The following is a 17,250-nucleotide window of genomic DNA, read 5'->3' on the forward strand; positions in this document are numbered from 1 at the left end:
TTTTGATAGGACCACATTAACATTATACAGCTGCATTAGCCAACCACAACCTTTGGGGGGTAATGATTTTCCCGTGATGTGAATTTTGCTGGGAATTGTGGGTAGTGGGGTGCCGGACGGTCAGCCCATTTCCCATGTGACCTGTGGTGCTGATGGGATAGACGGTGAACAGCCGCTCAATTATTAAAACCACCTTATTCCCATGAGCCTTTGCAGGTCGTTCATTGTCATCTATGATGTCATCTTCCTAAAGTAACAGACAAGATGTTTTGGAGATGTTTAAGTACAGTCCTGTTTAAGTACAGTGCATTCGGAAAGTATTCAGACCCCTTGACTTTTTCAACATTTTGTTGCATTACAGTCTTATTCTAAAATGTATCAAATAGTTTTTTTCTCCCTCATCAATCTACACAATACCTCATAATGACAAAGCAAAAACAGGTTTTTAGAAATGTTTTCAAATGTATAAAAAAATATGGAAATATCACATTTACGTAAGTATTCAGATCCTTTGCTCTGTACTTTGTTGTGGTGCTTTTGGCAGCGATTACATCCTTGAGTCTTATTGGTTATGACCCTACAAGCTTGGCACACCTGTATTTGGGGAGTTTCCCCCTTTCTTCTCTGTAGACCCTCTCAAGCTCTGTCAGGTTGGATGAGGAGCGTCGCTGCACAGGTATTTTCAGGTCTCTCCAGAGATGTTCGATCGGGTTCAAGTCCAGGCTCTGGCTGGGCCACTCAAGGACATTCAGAGATTTGTGCCGAAGCCACTCATGCATTGTCTTGGCTGTGTGCTTAGGGTCGTTGTCCTGTTGGAAGGTGAATCTTCGCCCCAGTCTGAGATCCTAAGTGCTCTGAAGCAGGTTTTCATCAAGGATCTCTCTGTACTTTGCTCCTTTCATCTTTCCCTCAATCCCGACTAGTCTCCCAGTCCCTGCCGCTGAAAAACATCCCCACAGCATGATGCTGCCACCACCATTCTTCAACGTAGGGATGATGCCAGGTTTCCTCCAGACTTGACGCTTGTCATATAGATTTCATCAGACCAGAAAAACTTGTTTCTCGTGGTCTGAGAGTCCTTTGGGCGCCAAGTAGAATTTGTAGAAACATCTCAAGGATGATCAATGGAAACAGGATGCACCTGAGCTCAATTTATTTTGAGTCTCATAGCAAAAGGTCTGAATATTTATGTTATAAATATATTTTAGTTTTTTATTATGGGGTATTGTGTATAGAAGGTCATTGGAGGTCATTGGAGGTCATTGCCAAAACTCACATAGAAATAGAAAAGCTAGATTTAAACATAGAAATAAGAAAACTAGAACCTAAACCCACAATACCAAAACACACAAAACAAACACGCCCTGACCAACTATAATGACAAATAACCCTTTTACTAGTCAGGACATGACAGTCTGAATACTTTCCGAATGCACTGTGAAACATAATTTGTAATACCTGATCGTATAATTCCCACGAAATGCACTAGACGTGTTGGGTTTAGTCTTCTGTTTAACAATGTCATCAATTGATCCAAAATCATCAGCTTGAAAAGCCCTAAAATTATTAAAACTGTATTACACATTCTCCCTTTGTAACAGTGTGATATGAGGGTTAATGTAAAAGGTATGTGGGATAATGACTTCTCTCGCTCTCCTTCACTCCTTTCTCTGTCACTCCTTTTCTCTCTTTCTTTATCTGGTCTAATAAGGTGGAAGAAAAGAAGCCACTGCTCCTTGCTGGTTCTCCATAAAATCATTTTCGGGAGATTCCACGCCAGGACAGCCCAGATTTTTGCGGGGGTATCTCAGATTGTTCTAGGAATTTTCACATGTAAACTTGGGATGAAGGATGTTTGACATGCTTTTTAGATTTGGGAAAATCATGATGAAAATAACCATTTGAGGCCCTTTTAGACCTATAGATGCCTTCTGTAAGACCCTAACCTGCATGATACAGACAACATCTTAGTTTCATTCTACTCCTTATAGTGTGCTCTAAAATAGGGAGTTTGTCTAGATTTTTTACATGAATTTATTCAGAATTAAAACATATGTGATTTTATTAATTTTGTAAAAAAAAATCCTAAAATTGTCACTTTCATCACGACTTTCTCAAAAACTGTTTGTAAAAAGCATGTCAAACATCCTTCTTACCAATTAAGTTTATATGTGAGAATTGCCAGAACAATATGAGATACCCTAAATATTTTCAGGCTGTCCTGGAGTGGAATTGCCCATTGTTCCTTTCTTCTTCTTCTCTTTCTCTTATTGGCCCTGTCGGGAGAGAGAGCGCCTGGCCCTATCAGATCAGTTCATGTTAGTCTTAATGAAACACGTTAAAGCACAGCGATTATTCATCCAGACAGGGTCGATCTGTGCAGTTATTTTATTTTTATTTCAATTCCAACTGAAAAAAATATCTTATCAGCATATCCCGATGACTCTCTGATTGGCTATAAGGTATGGCTACTACGGTTCTGAGCGGTGTCCTTGATAACCAACAGTTCCAGGGTGATTTGGCTTGGGGCGTAAATCATTCTGAGTCATTCAGATAAATGTTTCCTGTCATTTCTGATTTAATAGAGGGCAAAGCAGTGAGTGAGAGAACCTACTCTTCACTGCGTCCATTTTCAAATAGGTTTTTCTGTTTTGATATTCAATCTCATAACAAATCATGGCCCTTATCTCAAAAGCAATGGCGGAGCTATTGAATCCTCAAAAAGGAAAGGGCATGTGTACATATATGTGTCTGTGTCTTTATCAGCTTCTGTCTGCCTTTGTGTCTGTCTCCTTTACAACCTTTGTTGATGAGCGAAACAACTGGAGTCTGTCTCTCTGGTGATGTCATTATGGCCTGCCATACAATGGCATCCTGGTCTCTTCTTCAGTCCCTCTATTACTGCACATCCCAACGGAAGTAGACAACAAAAGGAGTGCATGTCACTCTCTGCCACCATGGCAACCATCTTACTAACAGCAGCATGGCACACGCACGAGCACACACACACGCACACACGCACACACACACACTCTGATGAAGCATGACATAGAGAGAGAAGGCCTGACAATCATTAACCTCAGCCAGCTGCTAATTACAACACAACCCCTATATAGTCATTATAGGAGGAGGGGAGAAGAGGAGAAGAGAGGAGGAGAGGACAAGAGGAGAAGAGAAGAGGAGGCGAGGGGAAGAGAGAAGAGAAGAAGAGGAGAAGAGGGGAGGAGCGGAGAAGAGGGGAGAAGAGGAGAGGAGGTGAGGAAGGGAGAAGAGGGGAGAAAAGGAGAGTAGGAGAGGAGAGGAGGAGGGGAGAAGAGGTGTAGTCAGACAAAGAAGAACTGAGAGCTTGGGTAGGTAGTTAGTCTCCCCTCTTCTCCCCTCCTGAGCTCAAAAAGCACAGCTTACACAAACAGAGACAAACATAGACACACATGTGTACGCTCTTATACACTCGAACACAATGACACAAACACACGGTGAGACATGCACGCTCACAGACACACGGGCACACCTCCCTCTGCCTCTCTCCCCTCCCCCACCCCACCATGGGAAGGGTCATTGTGTCCCTCTCCTCTAGCTTTGTGAAGGTGAGAAAATATCTGCTGCCGTTTGCACGTTCATGTCCGGTCCACCGCGCGCTCTCCAAGGTACTGATTGTACCAACCTGCTCCATCTTTACACAGTCACTGCAGTTTATACAGGAAACAGCAACATCATTATACAACATTGTTTTCTCCATCTTAAGCCAATACACAGCCACTATAGTTTTGGAAGGGGTCTGTTTGTCTGTTTGTTATGTGTCTAAGGCCAATTCAATTGATGTGTTTATTAGTTGTAATCTGTTGGACCCATCCATCAGTCTCTGATTGGAACTCTTCAGAATCACTTTTCAGCAGAAATAGCCTAGCACATCCTTCATGACATCATGGTGTCTTGCGGTCAAACAGAGAAAAGAGCACATAGCTTTTCATGGGTTGTGACCAAGGATGTAGTGGTAATCAACCTACTATTATTATTATTACTACACTAAATTGATGTCCTCCCTGCCTTGTCACTACTGCACCATGTCACGGTAGGACACAAATCACACGGACCCGCTGGCACATAAGCCTACACACACACACACACACACACACACACACACACACACACACACACACACACACACACACACACACACACACACACACACACACACCAATCTGGGGGATTAGTGATTAGACTGTTCTTATCTCACCTGGCCTGGTTTGACCACTGGTGGACACACACACTCTTCAACTGTGTCATAACAGAGAGAAACAGAATGAGCTTTGGGAACAACCCAGCAAACACAGAATAAACTGCTGGACAGGACTCCATCAACTTCTGGACAGGACTCCATCAACTTCTGGACAGGACTCCATCAACTTCTGGAAAAGACTCCATCAACTTCTGGAAAAGACTCCATCAACTTCTGGAAAAGACTCCATCAACTGCTGGACAGGACTCCATCAACTGCTGGACAGGACTACATCAACTGCTGGACAGGACTCCATCAACTTCTGGACAGGACTCCATCAACTGCTGGACAGGACTCCATCAACTGCTAGACAGGACTCCATCAACTGCTAGACAGGACTCCATCAACTGCTGGACAGGACTCCATCAACTGCTGGACAGGACTCCATCAACTGCTAGACAGGACTCCATCAACTGCTGGACAGGACTACATCAACTGCTGGACAGGACTCCATCAACTTCTGGACAGGACTCCATCAACTGCTAGACTAGACTCCATCAACTGCTAGACAGGACTCCATCAACTGCTGGACAGGACTCCATCAACTGCTGGACAGGACTCCATCAACTTCTGGACAGGACTCCATCAACTGCTGGACAGGACTCCATCAACTGCTGGACAGGACTCCATCAACTGCTGGACAGGACTCCATCAACTGCTGGACAGGACTCCATCAACTTCTGGACAGGACTCCATCAACTGCTGGACAGGACTCCATCAACTGCTGGACAGGACTCCATCAACTGCTAGACAGGACTCCATCAACTGCTGGACAGGACTCCATCAACTTCTGGACAGGACTCCATCAACTGCTGGACAGGACTCCATCAACTGCTGGACAGGACTCCATCAACTGCTGGACAGGACTCCATCAACTGCTGGACAGGACTCCATCAACTGCTGGACAGGACTCCATCAACTGCTGGACAGGACTCCATCAACTGCTGGACAGGACTCCATCAACTGCTGGACAGGACTCCATCAACTGCTAGACAGGACTCCATCAACTTCTGGACAGGACTCCATCAACTGCTAGACAGGACTCCATCAACTTCTGGACAGGACTCCATCAACTGCTGGACAGGACTACATCAACTGCTGGACAGGACTCCATCAACTTCTGGACAGGACTCCATCAACTGCTGGACAGGACTCCATCAACTGCTGGACAGGACTCCATCAACTGCTGGACAGGACTCCATCAACTGCTGGACAGGACTCCATCAACTGCTGGACAGGACTCCATCAACTGCTGGACAGGACTCCATCACTGCTGGACAGGACTCCATCAACTGCTGGACAGGACTACATCAACTGCTGGACAGGACTCCATCAACTGCTGGACAGGACTCCATCAACTGCTGGACAGGACTCCATCAACTGCTGGACAGGACTCCATCAACTGGACAGGACTCCATCAACTGCTGGACAGGACTCCTGCTCACTCCCCTATCAAGGCTCTATGGTGCGATCATTTTATTCACATATGCGTGCAAATATTTTGTTTAATATTTAATTTTCATTTAGGTGTACCAGTTTGCCTAAAAATAAAATCACCCATATGAATATTGTTGCAATGATTACTTGACTGTATCACAGCCCCTGAGAGCCATGGAGAATACACTGAGCACAGATTCATGACCGTTGTGCTTGCACCATTAATACAAAGAAAACATCTTGTCACCGCAAATATTTTTCATTGTGCTCCTACATTTCTTTGTGTGCTCTTAAAAATATTCAACTTAGACGCACACGTGCTCCTTGTAAAAAAGGTCAGTGTAGAGCCCTGCCTATCTCACTACTGCACATGGAGGAGAAGTGATGCCAGTAAACAGAGAGAGAGAGAGAGAGAGAGAGAGAGAGAGAGAGACAGAGAGAGAGAGAGAGAGAGAGAGAGACTGAGAGATGGGGGAAATCCATCCACTCGTAGAGCCAACTTTGTCTTGACGCAGCAAAAAAATAGATTAATGCTCCACTCCTCTCTCGGCCAGACAAGGGTTCAGAGAGAAAGACCTTGAACATGTTAGAAACCCAGCAAATTTCATGTCTAACATTAGCTTCAGCCCAGATCACTTTATGGTTCACAGTTCCCTACATTACTGTGCAATATCAGCCATGCATTGTTTTATTTGCTATATCAGATACAGTGTTCCGCGCAACATGTAAAATAAACGGACAATACACACCACACACACACACACACACACACGTAGTAGTAGAGTAATTAATCATAGTCATACAGAATATGGAGGATCGACCAACGGAGAAACCGCATGACAGCGTTTCACTTGACCAACGTCACGGTTCAAAACAGATGACGTACAGTACATAGAAAAACACCAGTCCAGAAATGGTCTGCTACTGTAGACTAGACACAGAGTCGATGACGCAGACCCTAGCCTGCGTCAGCTGACTTTTCCTCCCCTGACAAGTGCCAAGTGTGTGTATGTTATATGACAGCTCACTGTGGTTGGAGGTCGTACCCTTTGTGTTGATTTGATAAGGAGTGAGTCATCCTGTCACATGTCTGACTGTGACATATGACAGCTTGTTTTTTACTACAGAGCATGAAACACACACACAGTGAATATAAAATACACCTCTCTGCTTGATGCTCTGATTTAGGGGGAACCAACCAGTGACAACATGGGGCTCATTCCAAACTGCACCTATGCCAACCATATTGGAGGGAATGAGAGGGGGGGCGAGAGAGAGAAGTAGGGGGAGAGAGGGAGGCGAGAGAGACAGAAGCAGGGAGAGAGAGACAGGGAGAGGGGGGCGAGAGAGAAGTAGGGAGAGAGGGGGGGTGAGAGAGAGAAGTATGGAGAGAGAGAAGCAGGGAGAGAGAGAGAGAGAAGCAGGGAGAGAGAGAGAGAGAGAGAGAGAGAGAGAGAGAGAGAGAGAGAAGCAGGGAGAGAGAGAGAGAGAGAGAGAGAGAGAGAGAGAGAGAGAGAGAGAGAGAGAAAGAGAGAGAGAAGCAGGGAGAGAGAGAGAGAAGCAGGGAGAGAGAGAGAGAGCGAGAGAGAGAGAGAGAAGCAGGGAGAGAGAGAGAGAAGCAGGGAGAGAGTGAGAGAGAGAGAGAGAGAGAGAAGCAGGGAGAGAGAGAGAGAGAGAAGCAGGGAGAGAGAGAGAAGCAGGGAGAGAGAGAGAGAGAGAGAGAGAGAAGCAGGGAGAGAGAGAGAAGCAGGAGAGAGAGAGAGAGAGAGAGAGAGAGAGAGAGAGAAGCAGGGAGAGAGAGAGAAGCAGGGAGAGAGAGAGAGAGAGAGAGAAGCAGGGAGAGAGAGAGAGAGTGAGAGAGAGTGAGAGTAGCTTATATTTCTATGGTACAGTAGCTTGCATCACTTCTTCTATTCATGCATCACACTGTCCAGGGGCTGTATTATAGGGCCTTAGACAGGCCTTCTCTATTCTCTTCACAGGGCCTTTCATTTGTTTAAGCATTCTCTAAAAAATCACTGTACGTTGTATAAACCACATTGCCATGAACCGTTTGTGGAGGGAGCTCTGGGCTTGGCCAGAGGGTACACCCATACCATAGAAATATAACCTATGGTCCATATCTTTCAGATTTGACCTTAGGGGTCAGACCAAGGCCCTGATGGACTATAAGCTACTAATGAGCCTCTAACACACAACTGAGTCACTCCCCTCATTAAGAACAGGCAGGCTGTCCTGCCGAAGACCAGGGCCTTTGGCTTGGACTAGAGCAGCAGTAGGGCCTGGCATGGAGCAGAACTAAATAACCATCTCAAACATAAACAATTTCAAATATGTATCTGACATTTTAACATTTCATTATTTCACTAAACATTGCTTATGACTTTGGGTTTTCTATTCTTTCTCACTTACTTGTGGGTTATAGTAGAGTGGGTTACAGTACTACTTACTGTATATGACTTTGGGCTTTCTTCGTTCAGCCCACTATCCATTTCCAGGTATGATAACGTGATGAAAACAAGTTATTGACTACATAACAATTTGGTTTGGTCTGCATTTCTTTAATCATTACAGATAATTACACCAGTACCACATCAGCCACATACATATTTATGAGCTCCAAAAGGTTGTGCAATCACTTTGACTTGATCGTAATTACAGATTGATGTAAACTGTTTCCCCTCTGTAAGAGGAAATGTAATTTAATATTTCATGGCAGTTACATGCTAAGTATTCACGATATAGGTAATAGTAACGGGTGTTTTGTACGTTCACTTAAAGGCTTCATTTAGTATTTTGACATAAATTAAATGCTTTCTTTGAAGCCAAGCTCAAGGATATCTATAGCCATCTTATAAATATTTAACCTTGTTTTTTTTCTCATCATCAATTGTTTCTGAAATATTACATATACCTACAACTATGTGACAGACTGGAAATCGAGGCTAAGTATAGTTTGTCCCAGGTATTGTGGTTTTGATAGGATATGTTTACATTTGTTTAGAGTTAAACATGTCAGCCTTCAATGTTACATTTTAAATCAGAAAATAATCCTGACCTGAGAAAAAGAGCAAAGGGCCCACATAAAAGCAGGACAGGGCCTACATAAAAGCAGGATAGGACCCACATAAAAGCAGGATAGGACCCACATAAAAGCAGGACAGGGCCTACATAAAAGCAGGATATGACCCACATAAAAGCAGGACAGGACCCACATAAAAGCAGGATAGGACACACATAAAAGCAGGATAGGACCCACATAAAAGCAGGATATGACCCACATAAAAGCAGGACAGGACCCACATAAAAGCAGGATAGGACCCACAAAAAAGCAGGATATGACCCACATAAAAGCAGGATATGACCCACATAAAAGCAGGATAGGACACACATAAAAGCAGGATATGACCCACATAAAAGCAGGACAGGACCCACATAAAAGCAGGATAGGACCCACAAAAAAGCAGGATATGACCCACATAAAAGCAGGATATGACCCACATAAAAGCAGGATAGGACACACATAAAAGCAGGATAGGACCCACATAAAAGCAGGATAGGACACACATAAAAGCAGGATAGGACCCACATAAAAGCAGGATAGGACACACATAAAAGCAGGATAGGACCCACATAAAAGCAGGATATGACCCACATAAAAGCAGGACAGGACCCACATAAAAGCAGGATAGGACCCACAAAAAAGCAGGATATGACCCACATAAAAGCAGGATATGACCCACATAAAAGCAGGATAGGACACACATAAAAGCAGGACAGGGCCTACATAAAAGCAGGATATGACCCACATAAAAGCAGGATATGACCCACATAAAAGCAGGATATGACCCACATAAAAGCAGGACAGGACCCACATAAAAGCAGGATAGGACACACATAAAAGCAGGACAGGACCGACATAAAAGCAGGATAGGACCCACATAAAAGCAGGATAGGACCCACAAAAAAGTAGGATATGACCCACATAAAAGCAGGATAGGACACACATAAAAGCAGGACAGGACCGACATAAAAGCAGGATAGGACACACATAAAAGCAGGATAGGACACACATAAAAGCAGGATAGGACACACATAAAAGCAGGATAGGACACACATAAAAGCAGGACAGGGCCTACATAAAAGCAGGATAGGACACACATAAAAGCAGGACAGGACCCACATAAAAGCAGAACAGGACCCACATAAAACAACGCCAAATCAGATTAGAGAAACCAGGGTTGAATATCTTGTCACATTCCCCTTGTATCATCTCAGTAATGGATAATAAAACCATTAACATGCTGTTATATAAAAAGAGAAAGCAAGGACAGGGAGGATAAACATGAAATAAAAAAATGCAACATGACAGACTGACAACAGATACACTGCTGTTCCTAATGCTGAGGATGGAAGAGAGCGAGAGCGAGAGCGAGAGCGAGAGAGAGAGAGAGAGAGAGAGAGAGAGAGAGAGTGAGAGAGAGAGAGAGAGAGAGTGAGAGAGAGAGAGAGAGAGAGAGAGAGAGAGGGAGAGGAGAGGAGAGAGAGAGAGAGAGAGAGAGAGAGAGAGAGGAGAGAGAGAGAGAGAGAGAGAGAGAGAGGGAGAGAGAGAGACAGAGAGAGCGAGAGAGAGCGAGAGAGAGAGAGAGAGAGAGACAGAGAGAGCGAGAGAGAGATAGAGAGAGACAGAGATGAAAGTGTGCCAGTGAACTGAGCTCAGCCCCATCACAGCACACGCACACAACAAAGACCCATCTATTATGGTGGGAGTGGGACAAATGAGGACAGAGACAGCCATGAAAACAGAGATGGGGAAATTGTAATATTGTGATCCAACACACACTGTTATTAGCAAGGCCATTAAAACCTCTTACTGGTGCATAATTGCATGTCAAATGATTGAATTTGGTGTGTATAGTGCACTGCACCATAGCACATAGCAGCTTTTAGCAACACAGATTTATTTACATACACTTGCTCCCAATTGTATTGGGTTGCACAAAAACAGACTGTGGGAAGCCAGAAGTTAAATACAATTAAATTTCAATTTACTGTGCCGGGAGAAAGGCGGTTGGTCATGATGGGGGAAATTAGAGACAAAATGTCTAAAGGATATTATTATACAGACTTTCCAAACATGGGTCTGTTGTACAATTTACATTGTAAATTCTGTAACTCAAGTATAATTAAACAAATGACGTGTCTCATTTGACAACTATACAGCATTCAACTTGATTTGATGCATGGGTGTGGTGGGTGGTATGTAATCAAAGCTGCACTATCTGGGTGATATCCTGCTGATAACAGAGGAAGGGGGCTGGGTAAACATTGATTTAACAGGAATGAATAGCCACGGTTTCAGAAGACATGGGCCTATAAGCAGAGTCAAAACACAGATCACAGTAGGTACGTTAGCATGTTCGGAGTTGGTTGGTGGATTTCAAACACTAAATGTTACTGCCATCATGTGGATAGAAACAGAACGGCGGCTCATGAATTCGTACAGATTTTGTTTGCAAGAATATGAACATTTCAAAGTAGTAGGCCTAAAATTGTAGCGATAATTGAAGATAATTTGCTCATGGTTTGGAGGCCAAGTCTTAGAAATGCATTTTTTTACATTCTTACTTCCGAAAAACATGTGTTGCAAGGACGTGAAGAAGTACTTTCTTGTACTGTTTTGTTTTGCTATGTTTTCAACTTAACACGAGGATCAATCGATATGTACAATCAGTTTCAATCAGCTTCGCATGCAAAGTTGGTGGATTTGGATTCTCTTCTTCTTCTGTGAGGTTTAATGGCAGGTAGCTTGGTAGAGGTTCAGGAAGGGAAATGGCGGCGAGTAGCGCGGACAAAATGGAGGAAATGGAGAAAAAGTTAGTGAAGCAACAGCTGTGCTGGAATGCCAACAATATGGGAGATAATTTGAGAAACCAACTCTCGCATCTTTCACAGCATAGAGCGAGGGAGTCTGGGGGATGACGAGGAGGAGCAATGGCGAAAGAGGAAGTATTGTGCGATTCTCTTGGCGCGAGTATAGTTGGTGAGAATGGTGATGATGGTGAAGAAAAGTGGAGGGAAAAGGGCTAAAGTTGGAAATTAAAAGGCAGTTTATGGTTGGAGTGCGATTCACGAGCAATGATGTTTTTTGGGGTGACCCGTTTGCAGTCTCAAAGATGGTGAAGGACAAATTGGGTAAATTGACATCTGTTCAAGCAACCAGGAATGGTATGATGCTGATTTCGTGTGTGTCAACAGCACAAAAAGAGAAAGCACTGTGGCTCAACAAAATGTCAACGTATGATGTGGAAAGCTATGATTTTCAGAGTAGGGCATCGGTGTCATCTCTGGTGTTTCGTTGGACATAGAGGCTGTGTGGTTTAGGGATGACATTCCAAGAGTGGTAGACACACATCGATTGAATCGAATGATAGACGGACGTGGTAGACGCACATCGATTGAATCGAATGATAGACGGACGGACGGACGGACGGACGGACGGAAGGAAGGAAGGAAGGAAGGAAGGAAGGAAGGATCAAAGCCTATCGGTTATAAGTGGTTCTCCCAACTTATGTCAAACTTGGGTATGTGAGATATGCGGTGAGACCGTATGTACAGAAGCTGTTGCAGTGTCACAATTGTAACAAGTTTGTTCACGTGGCAAGTGTTTTTCAAAGGATTTGTCAGATGAAGCATGTTGTTGTAATTCAAATTTTAAATCAAATCAAATTTTATTGGTCACATACACATCTTTAACAGATGTTATTGTGGATGTAGCAAAATGTTTGTTATTGTGATGGGAATCATGTTCCTGAGTTTCCGGAGTGCCCTGTATGGATGAAGGAGGTCGCAGTAGCTAGGATCAGGGGCATCCAGCAGGTCTCCTATGTGATGGAAGTGAAAATAGCAGGAGTGAGTAGAGAGGATATGTCAGTGGCTGTCCAACAGTCTACAGTGAATGCCATGCAGGAGAAAGATCCCTACATAGTAATAGTGAAGAAGGTGGACTTTATTGCCTTTATAGCGCAAGTGATAAATTGCAATAGTCAAACTAATAAAAAATCAAAGCAGTTAGACGTCATTGCGAAGGCGGCAAATAGATTTCTGGATCTCCAGAACTTTACAGCCAAAATTTTACAAGGAGTACTGAATGAAGAGGTCCCCCCCCCAGGTTCCTGAGCCTGAGTAGGGATCTGAATAGTACAGTTTTTGTTTGAAATTCAGCATTGTAGCGTGAATTTTGTTTGTGTTTTTTTTTTTTTTTTTTACATTTTTGGTAATTAGTATGATTTGTTCACCCAAAACATTTATTGAGGGGGGGGGTTGTATTTTATTTTACTACCCCATACAGTAGTGGTGGCGGCAATACACCTTATGAGTGTAGTCTGCCAATAAACCTCAGAGTAGAAGAAGAAGAAGAAGAAGAAGAAGCAGCAGCTTTAACGGCGGTTGGCATCCAATACAGTATATCCTAACATTACTTTGTCAGGTAAAGACTCCGAATCAAAGTTCAAAAGAACAGACTGTGTCATCTCTGTTTCACCATGGTCCCCACCGGGTCTGCGTCGCACCAAACGGTGGGCGTTACAAACACCAGCAATCTTCAACTTAAATTGCTTCACCTCCACACTTAATGCTACCCCAGAAATGCCCTGTACCTACGTGCAAAGATACAGGTCTTTCCCCAAGTTACGTTGCACGGAGTGCCTGCTCCCTCTGATCTGAAGAAACACAAACAAACATCACAAGTCCACCTTCACTGACTCAACAGCACCCACTATATTTTCCTCTCAACCCCGAAACCACCCATGGATCAGCCAAAAGGCCTGGTTCCACTCTCTGCAAAAATGTCACTCCCACTGGACCAAAAGTATCTTTATGATAACCATTTCCATCAATACTAGGCTCGGTCTCCGACCTCCTCACAACACCTTCTCCCCCTTCCATTTCACCTCCAGAACGCTAACTGGAGTCCGGCCCACTCTGTTTGAACTTGACACCAATCTTCCTCGACATACCCTCTCTCTTGTTATTGCTAGCTTCAACAGCCCATCCTCTGCCTCCCTCAATCTTTTCAACCTCCTCTCTCTTTCCCTCCAATCCTCCTCCCTTAACCAATTACCCGCCTACTTCTGAAAATATTCAACTTTTCCAAGTCGAAATCAATTTTTTGCCTCCTCGACGGACATGCTAAGCCCTGTACTCCCTCCCTTGTCAGTTTCAAACTTGCGAGAGGTGCAAGTCCTTTATTCCTTCATCACCATTAGCTTACAGTGGTTCATCCTTTAAAAGTTGCCGTGTACTGCGGCACAGCTTGTATGGTGCTGCAGAATTCTATGGCGCGTTATTTAAGTGTCAACCACAGGTACCATTAATGCTAGTTAGTGCTAGTTTGACCACCAGGAAGCTTCTTTGAGAAGCATTTGATAGCCTTCAATAGTGGCTGTACTAGAGAATTTAAAACCTTTTTTTGTAAGAACATAGTTTATGGGACTGATTTTAAGAAATGTAGTCTAACCAATACCCAAACTGCATAAACTTTACATCAACTGGAAACTGTATCAGGACTCTATAGTAACTCCCTGGCTATTTTAATCCAATCTTCAAATCTGAGTTTGTGTGTTGTAGTGTATCATGACAACTTCAACTATAACGAATACATGCTCTATTGATCTCCACTTGACAAGGAAAGGGCTGCATATAGCTAAGGTTAATGTATGTAGCCTTCCTAGCAAAATACATGAGGTTTTTAACTTGGTCAACATAAATAATATTCATATTTTGGCTTGACCGAAACGCATTTAAATGCATCTGTAAATTATGGGCTACTGAACATTCAAGGATATAGTCTACTTAGAAGGAAGGGATAGGAATGGTGGGGGTGTAGCACTGTACATTCAGAATAATATAACTTTTAAGAGGAGGGATGACAAATAGAGGTACTATGGGCTCAAGTACATCTGCCTCACCAGGCAGCCATATTGTTAGAATGTGTGTATAGACCTCCTAGCTCTAAGGTGTCCTATCTGGATGACTTATGACCTGGGTTGGACCAGGCCACAGATAGTAACATAGATGTATTTATCTTGGGTGATTTTAATATAAATTGTAAGGATCATAATCATTCAAATAGAACTAAATTGATGAGATGTGCCGAGAACTGTGGTTTGAAACAAATGGTTAATGATACTACTAGATCATCAATTGAGTTGGGTCACCGTTCAGACACATGCATTGATCTGATCTTCTGTAATATACCATTGCAATGCTTAAAAGCCAGATCAATGCCAGTGGGCTGGACAGACCATAATATTGTGACCATAACCATGAACACCAAAGTTCCAAAGAAACCCCTAAGGATTGTGGTCAAGAGACATTTAAAAATATTTAATCATGAGCTATTTCAAAATGATTTGGCCGCTGTACCCTGGGAGCTGATTTATCTAGAGGATGATTTAAATCACGTTACAGAATGTTTTATTGATTTGTTGACTGAGGTAATGGACCATCATGCCCCAGTAAGAAAGAGTACAGTTAGGGCTCGTCCATCTCCATGGATTGATGATGAACTGGGTGAGGCTTTTTCTCAAAGACATATGGCAAAAGTCTTAGCAGCCAAATCTAAACTAGACATTGATAAATAGAATTATAGAACACTACATAATTAAGCAGTTAAATTGAAATGTAAGAAAAAATGTTTTTATTGATTGTAAAAATGATTCTAAAAAGGTTTGGAACACAGTTAAGGGCTTACTTGGTACATCTATCTCATCATGCCCATCGAGTGTGGAGGTTGGCGGGAGAACGATATCAAAACCAGCTGATATTGCCAATCATTTTGAAGATTTTTTTACAAAGAAAATGAATTTACTGAGCAATAATGTAAACACCCATTCTTCCAAACAAGCTATTGTCCAATGGATTGATGATCATATTATGAGCAACAAAACCTGCTCTTTTAGTCTACAAATGGTGTCAGTAGAGGAGGTGTTGAACCTATTGAAGTCATTACCTAATGGTAAATCCACAGGTTATGATCTTATGGACAATTTTTATTTTGCTATGCTGCTCCCCAGATAGCAGCTCCACTGAAATATATATTTAATTGATCCCTGGAAAAGGGGATGTTTGCAAATGTATGGAAGCCTGCTAAACTGTGTCCTATTCCGAGAGACAGCAAAGAACCCATTACTCCTGCCAATAGTCAACCAATTAGTCTACTCCCTTCACTCAGTAAGATATTGGAGGGTATTGTGAGTAGACAAATATGGGAGTACATGGAAAATAATTCTGATTACAGCCAATCAGCATGCTTATCACAAAAAACATTCCACTACCACTGCATTGATTGACATGACTGACCAGTGGCTCAATGCTATGGATAATGGCAGGTTTGTGGGTGTACTATTTTTAGATTTTAGTGCAGCATTTGATTTAGTGGATCATGAAATAATTTTGACAAAATTCATGCATTCTGGTTTTAAGGAGGTATCTAACTGACAGGAAACAGTCCACCTATAATCAGTGGTTCATTTTCTTCCCCTTATGCTTTAAACTGTGGAATACCGCAGGGCAGCTGCCTTGGGCCACTTCTTTACTCAATATATACCAACAACCTTCCTTATGCCTTATCTGAAACTCAAGCTACTATATTTGCAGATGATACTGCAATTTATACAGCAAGACAATCGGTTCAACCGGTACAGCAAGCTCTACAAGTAGATTTGGAAAATCTACTTGTAGAGAGTGGGTTTGCTGGAACAAACTTGTTAAGAGGTAAGAGGTTAACCTCTTATGGCCAGGGGGCAGTATTTTCACGGCTGGATAAAAAACGTACCCGATTTAATCTGATTATTAGTCCTGCCCAGAAACTAGAATATGCATATAATTATTAGCTTTGGAGAGAAAACACTCCACAGTTTCTGAAACTGTTTGAATGGTGTCTGTGAGTATAACAGAACTCCTATGGCAGGCAAAAACCTGAGATGCTTCTGTTCAGGAAGTACCCTGTTTGAACATTTCTTGCCCTTGTTGATTCTCTCTATCTATTACAAGGGATCTCTGCTGTTACGTGACACTTCCCACGTCTCCAATGAAGTCTCAGAGCCCGGGAAAAACAGGAATGACGTAATTCAAAGCCCTGGCTGAAGCACACGAGAGCAAAAGCTGAGTGGTCACTCAATGGACTAAGCCTTACGCTCGCGACCCGCCCCGCCCCCGGCTTTCGGTTTTTCCCTCAGTATACAGACAGGCAGATTCCCGGTCGGAATATTATCGCTTCTCTACGAGATAAATTGCATAAAAATTGGTTTTAAACAGCGGTTGACATGCTTGGAAGTACGGTAATGGAATATTTAGAATTTTTTTGTCAAATTCTGCGTCATGCTCGTGGCCGAGATTTAGCATTGGGATAGTGTCTAGAACGCACGAACAAAACGTTGTTGATGGAACATAACGATGGATTATTTGGGACCAAACCTACATTTGTTATTGAAGTAGAAGTCCTGGCAGTGTATTCTGACGAAGAACAAGCA

This window comes from Salmo trutta, chromosome 34 (genome assembly GCF_901001165.1).
Source record: "Salmo trutta chromosome 34, fSalTru1.1, whole genome shotgun sequence".
NCBI classification, from domain to species: domain Eukaryota; kingdom Metazoa; phylum Chordata; class Actinopteri; order Salmoniformes; family Salmonidae; genus Salmo; species Salmo trutta.